Source organism: Octopus sinensis, linkage group LG3 (assembly GCF_006345805.1).
Source record: "Octopus sinensis linkage group LG3, ASM634580v1, whole genome shotgun sequence".
NCBI lineage: Eukaryota > Metazoa > Mollusca > Cephalopoda > Octopoda > Octopodidae > Octopus > Octopus sinensis.
This window is the reverse complement of record NC_042999.1, coordinates 80,936,431-80,944,237: the sequence shown is the minus strand read 5'-3', so window position 1 is coordinate 80,944,237 and position 7,807 is coordinate 80,936,431.

Here is a 7,807-nt window from a genome sequence, read left to right as displayed (position 1 = left end):
TATTATTATTATTATTATTATTATTATTATTATTATTATTATTATTATTATTATTATTATTTGTTTGACATTTGCTTTGTATTTGTACAAGTTCACTCAAGAGACAACAAGTTAGAAGTTTCATGTTGGTGTTATGCGTAGGGTGCTATATATTGGTTTTCCACTTCGTATTTTTCTACAGAATATTTAGAAAAACATAAGAAAATTATGAGTTGTTTTAAAATTTGAGATTACATAAGCTGTATTTTACGTAGCATATGGATAGTTTCTGTGAGCATTATCTTTTGAATTTCTGCCACTTTGTTGTTTCCTGGTATCTAGGTCCTTTCATTGTTGTTTCCTGGTAGCTAGGTCCTTTCATAAAGATATATAGTTCTATACATAAATTCGTCCACTCGCTGGAATTTTAGCACGCTTACATGCCTCCCTCTTCGTTTCCCCTTCTCTCTCTCTTTCTCTCTTTCTCTCTCTCTCTCTATCTCTCTCCCTTCCCCTTTCCCTCTTCTTCCAATGGGTGCAGAAATCATTCATACGATGACATGGTCAATTAACAGCTCCCCACACAAATGAGTAAGTTTTTTCTAGTACTTTCTATATTTACTAAAACTTTGAGCTTGTTATGTCTATAGACATAATATCTTAAATACAAAGAAGGGTGTATAGATAGAATACTATACAGCTTATTAAAACTGTAAGATGTGTATAAGCTTCGATATCTTAGCTATGATAGTCCCAACTTACGTAGATACGCCTAAAATCTCGTGAATTGTCTTTCAGTCGTGAATTTGCCATCAGTCGTTGTCTAAAGAAATCGGAGGAGACAATATTAGGACAACTCGGCTTTCTAGTAATAATATAATTACAGTAATAATAGTGAAAATATAGTAGAGAACAAGTAAATAATAAGATAGGGATTATAGTAGTAATACAAAAATTATAATAATGAGCAATAAGTACACAGAATGATTAACATGTGGTGTTGTGAAACAGTCGAGTCGTCGGCGACTAAACCGGTAACCCCACTAATCTTGCTTGGTGAGGGGGTGATTTTCGACACGCCACGTGATTAAAAACAAAGCCCAGCAAAGGGCAGAGGAACTTAAAAGAGTCACTGGCCACTCGTGAGCCTTAATTGGCAGTCTGTCTAGGAGGAATACTCTGATTTCAAAACGGGTGTAGATATGATTCATTAGTCACAGTGGGCAAGCCGGACTCCTTCGCTAAACCAACAGGAGATGTTTGAGAAAAGGTGAGTGTCTGGCGCCTCCAAATAACCAGTAACCCGTGTAGGCTGTACACGTTAGCGTTGGGTGGCAGGCAGGCAGCCTAGGAGAAGAAACACTCCAAGACCAGAAGAAAATAGAAACGTTACGACGGGTCATAGAATACAATAAAAAAGCATCAAGTCCTTCCATAATAACGAAGCAAAATTAAATGTTGTGAAGAACACCTGCAGCTGAGAAGGGGAAACTATTTAATGTTTTGTGAAACTTTAGAAGTTTACGTACAAAAACTGATAATATTATTTTAGTTCCTTTTGTGTTTGTTGTTGTTACACATAATATCGTTATACTGTGAAAATAGGTAAAATATTAAGTTTTACAAGTATATTTTCCGTTTTGGCTTAACCGACTTTCTTATCCAATGTTTATTTTTACATTCTTGTAATACAAACTTTTTTCGAAATGGTTATGTTGGAAATAGTGATAATATTTCTCTGAATATTAGTAGGAGACTTAAGATAAATTCACAAGCAATCCAAATAGCATTTGCATTGGGAATATACTCCAAACGCAATTCTATTTTCAATGTTAGTAACAATACCAACTAAAAGATCCTCGTGAACTTCAACGATATAATTCTATACAAATCTTAAATATTAAACAGATTTATGAGGATCTCTGCAACAAATAGTATTATTATCACCAGTAAATGGAGTAACAATTTGGTCACTGACCTGTAAAACCTACGTGGTCGCTAACCTACGACATAAAATAAATGTCTCTGGCGCACTTGAAATTAAGTCGTCTTCAAAGAAGGCAGCGTCACTGTTTAATATGACCTTTGATACACTAAATCAAACAATGTTATTCTCGTGCGATTTCTTGTAAGCAAACCACATGGAGTTTGATATGGATTCACAACGTCTGATACATGCACTCTGATATTCTCACCATGGATCTTTGCTAGACACAGTAGTAATTTGGAAACTAGAGTATTTTTTCATCTAAGCAGAAGGCTAGGATTTTTTACTGGGGTTGGATGTTCGATATCGTGCGTGGCAGTACTAGACTGGTCCCCTATTTTATCGAAACTATGGGGATGAAACGCAAAGTTGTCCTTGGCAGAATTTGAACTTAGAACGTAAGGAACCGGAAGTAATACAAGAAGCCTTTACGATTATGGGAGTATATATAATATATATTGCTCAATAAAGAATTTAACGAGTCCTGTGGATCTAGATGTTTAATTATCGTGTAAAGAATGATTACAATAGTCAAGCCAACACCGATAACGCATTAAGTAAATCGAAGAAATAAGGCAAATATTGGCTACGATGAATAAATACATGACATACAGGAAATAATGTTCCTAATGTGTTAATTTTAGAACTGGTCTGTTAAATTTTAAAATTTGAAATTGACTGGACTTTATTAGTGATATCTAGATCGATTGAATCAATTTACTTCCCAAGCTACTGGACACGATAGAAGCGTTTATTGTTGCAAAAGACGTAAATTTTAATATCATTATAAGTTGAAATAGTAGTAGTTAATTGACTAAGAGTTAAATCATTAGGTTTCCTTCTTCTTGTTCATGGAATCGATGTGGGTATGATATATCTTGGCAATTTGGATACTTCTAAAGTATATAATAATATATTCATGTATTGGGTTTCACCTTTTTTCTACCTTGCAGAAATTGCTAAATCCCTGGATATATAAAAACAAATAAAATTATATACTAGAAGTCATTTCTCTAATTTAAAATAAAATGTCAGCCATTTTCTCATGTAATGAATAGGCTACTTGCGTGGCAAATTATATGTATATCGTTTCTTGTTCTAAAGATGGAATGGATTTCAGGCACATTAGTATGATGAGCATTAGTGTATATGATATCAAATGGATTTTCATAGGTGGTCTGAATAAGACACCGAGCTGATAGAATCATTATCACGCTCATAGAATCATTATCAAGCCAAAATGCTTAGCGGCATTTCATCCTTCGAGTTCTGAGTTCGAATTCTGCAGTGGTCGACTTTGCCTTCCTTCCTTTCGCGGACGATAAAACATGTACTAGTTGAGTCCAGGGACCAATGCAATTGACTTGCCTCCCCGAGATTACTGGCCTTCTGCCAGAATTCGGAATCATTATGTAGTTGAATTCATTTTATAAAGAAAAGCGACATCCCAGGTATGTAATTACCTTGTAGACATAAAAATAGACACAACACTTCATAAAATCATACGTTCAGTAGTGTTATGGAAGGGACGATTCCCAACAAAGTGCTAGATTCGTGGTAAGCATCTATACAATAGTATTGTTGCCTGTTTTTCCATTTCAAATTTGAGTTAATGTTGTTCAATACATAGGTACTTTTCAACTTTGAGTGTCTGGTTAATGAGTTAATCTTCATTGCTAACATTAAAAGGAACTGGGGAAAATTGCGTCACAGCTCATTCGTGTATACTATCCAAACGCGCATACATTTATGTATTTTTTCATTCGTTACTTGCTAATGTAGCCGTTCTTCAGAAATGATTTTAAAATGGGATATCACTGTTCACAGGGAAACAGGCCGCAAAAACAAAGATAAGCATGTATATGCAGTGTGTCCTTGTATATACACATCTACGTGTACTCAAATTCACATGCACAAGCATACACACTGACATGCATATAACCACACACATATATATATGCATATGCACAATCATATATGTGCGTATGTATGTTTGTATACATGCATACATACATACATACATACATACATACATACATACATACATACATACATACATACATGTGTGTAAGTAGAATTTGTCCCGTTATGATATCATAAATAATTGGAGATTTATTTTCTAGAAACAAAAAGATAATCATGAAAACATGGAAATATTTTCAGATAAATGAATCTACAAATTAATACATAATTATATTCAAATGTTTCATTTTTGGAGTGAAAATCGAATGAACGTCAGACAGACTGCTATATAGAGGAGATTTGGAGACATGAAAATATCCTACTTTGCAGACTAATTATATTTTTGATACAAAAGAAACCATAAAATTTGAATAAATTCTGTATTTTACTTTTCTGGTTGATTATATGTAACTAGAATAGGAAACAAATGCCGTAGAGATATAAAGGCTTATTTTTAAATCTTACGTCATGTTAGTTCCATATTCGTTAACAGAAATTTGCAGCAATTTCCTTGAACTCGGTGAATTTGAATTTATATTACAAGAAGGTTGATGACTATAACGGCGAAGCTGAAAACATGTGCTTATAACATGAATGTATATAAATGTGTATAAATGGAAATATGTTTATGTGTACATATGTATGTTGGTGCGTATACAACGGTGTCTGTATACAAGTTTTTCTATCTGTGTATGCGTACATAATAGTATGTTTACATGTGTGTTTACAAGTTTAGGTTTTATTATTATTATTATTATTATTATTATTATTATTATTATTATTATTATTATTATTATTATTATTATTATTGTTGTTGTTATTGTTATTATTATTATTTTTATTATTATTATTATTATTATTATTATTATATTATTATTATTATTATTATTATTATTATTATTATTATTTTATTATTATTATTATTTTATTATTATTATTATTATATTATTATTATTATTATTATTATTATTTATTATTATTATTAGCTGTGATGCTCTGATGGTTATTGTATGGAAAGTGTTCTGCGTAGAAAGTGTGCAGTGCCTAGTAGTGCAATTTTCTGTATGTTATGTGTTTGTAAGTCCTGGTGTTTTTGTTATGTATTTGTCTGAATATTTTTTTATCATGCCTAATGCACCTGCTATGATAGGGATTGTTTCTGTTTTTAGATTCCACATTCTGGTTACCTCTATTTCCAGGTCTTTGTATTTTGAAAGTTTCTCCATTTCTTTTAGACACGTTGTCATCTGCCGGTATTGATACATCAATTATGAAGCACTTTCTTCTTCATGATCTCTGACAACTATATCTGGTCTGTTGGCCTTAATTTCTTTATCTGTGTGTATGGGCATATCCCAGAGTATGGTTGCTTTCTCGTTTTCTGTGACCTTTTCTGGTGTGTGCCTATACCATCTCTTTTCTGTTGTGATTCCATAATGTTGGCATAGCTTACAGTGTATGTAGGTTCCAACTCTGTCATGTCTGTGAATATATTCCTTCTTAGATTATTATTATTATTATTATTATTATTATTATTATTATTATTATTATTATTATTATTATTATTATTATTATTATTATTATTATTACTATCAATATTCTGCTATTAACTTGCTTTGAAAGGAAGGATAGTGCAATTGGATTTCTGATTTTAGTGTATGAAGTCATGTAAAATGGAATTCCGTCCCTGTGTCGGATGTTCTTCGTTGCATATGTTTTGTTGGAAATATCGCTTCGAAAAAGTGCTCTATATTTAACAGCATATGTAACAAAGTATGTGTTCGGGTGTTCAATCCAGCCATAGTAGCATCTTAAATGACAGTATCTCATATAATCAAAAATAATACGGATTAAATAGTGTGTTATATATCGCTCTAATCATTGATTTGTTAATGAGATCGCTTCACCTCCATGTAAATAATACACGTTTATGCTTTAATATCATGATTACTAAATAGAAGCAGTACAATTAAGAAAGATTATAAAAAATACGATTAAGAAATCGATCAATTTATACGTTTAACATTATAAATTAAATTTTGCAGGGAACTTGATAGTAACCAATAACACGGTTAAGCGACCGGCAAGACATTCCCGGATTTTATTTCTGATCTCTGTTCCAAATTTCTAATATTTATGTCATATGATCTGTGATTTGGTGTTCTTCTATCTCCTAATAAATTGCTAGCAACGGCGTCACAATCTGCAGTGTCAAGACATCTAAACCCACTGGGATCCATCTATCTCCAAGTGTGAGATCAGGTATCATTTGACATGATAAAAAAAAAAGAGAGACTTTGAAATGAAGTTACAAAACTTCTAGAGAGAAAGTTAGCAGACAAGTAGATAGAAAATATCCCGAAATATATTGATCTAATTGCATGGGTGTGCAGTAGCGAAGTGAAAAATTTAACCGTCAACATCTGAATATTTAGTGTAATCCGCCAAAAAGTGAACACGAAACAGATATATGTGAGATCCAAAATTCGTTTTTCTTCGTGCAGCTCATACACCCGCAAGCAATCGTCTGTCTGAAAGCCTATTTATTTATTTATTGAAAAGTCTTGACAGTTGTTAAATATGAGGAAAAAAGCAACAAAAAGCAACAGTTTCTATCTATACTGTTCAGTGAAGTTTAATAATAATTATTACCATTACAGTGTCTTTCTTGAAACCTTTCCTCTACCACATGACCACTAGACAGAGGAACAATGTCCGCACTGCCTTGCTAAAGATGGGTGGTAAGACGATCCACACAATGGATTCAACCAATAGTCCCATACCTCCATATCTTAGTAATACTCTGACACTGCACGAGTACATACTGAACGGTTTCGTCCATCTTCGTGCACCTCGGAAATCCTGTCTGACAGCACTCCCGTGCCTGAAGAGTTTGTCTTGAACTGACAGTGTTCCGCGGTAGCACTCCCATGTCAGGGATCTTTAGAAGTTAGCCTGAAAGTCTTCGAAAATATTTCATATTCATCGAAGCCAAGAGATTCCCCGAGAATATAATCACTCTTACCGTCTACTAGTTTTTATATATTGCTATTGTAGGCCTTCCTCCGACTGAATTGCCCGACTGGCAGAGAGCAGTGAGCTTCTGACGGCATTCCAACGACTGGCATCTCGAATATCATCAGGCGCATACTGTTCTCTATTAGTCGGGTAATAAGTTCGATATTTGCTATTATAGACAAGTTAGTAACATTTCAGAGCAAATAAAAATTGAAATATTTCCATTATTATAAAGTTATGAGAGAAAAAAATACTGTATATATCTAAACTAACGTTGTTGAAGAAGAAGAACCAATGTTTTAACCTGCATTTAACATACTATATATTGAACATTAGACCATACTTTGACATGAGATATTGACCACAACTGAAATGCAACTTTAAAATTACTGGCATTTAAATAATAATGGATTTATTAAATTTTTTTTTCTTTTCATTCTTTCTCTTTGGTGTTAGAAACTTGTTTGCACATGAAGCACCCACCTAATCCCGGCCCCACCACCAATATCGAAAATCTTTGTCCTAGAAATCTTGAAATACCAATTTCGTCCCACCAGCTGCTAACGCACAAGGTCTGACATTTGGGGAAGGGGACTTGCCGATTACATCTACCTGAGTGTTTCACTGGTACGTAATTTATCGACCCCGAAATAATGAAAGGCAATGTCGACCTCGGCGGAATTTAAACTCAGAACAAAATGACAGACGAAATACCGGTAAGCGTTTCGCCCGGCGTGCTAACAATTTTGCCAGCTGGCCGCCTTTATATAGTAATAATAATAATAATAATAATAATAATAATAATAATAACAACTACTTCAACAACTGCAATAATAATGATAATAATAATAATAATGATGA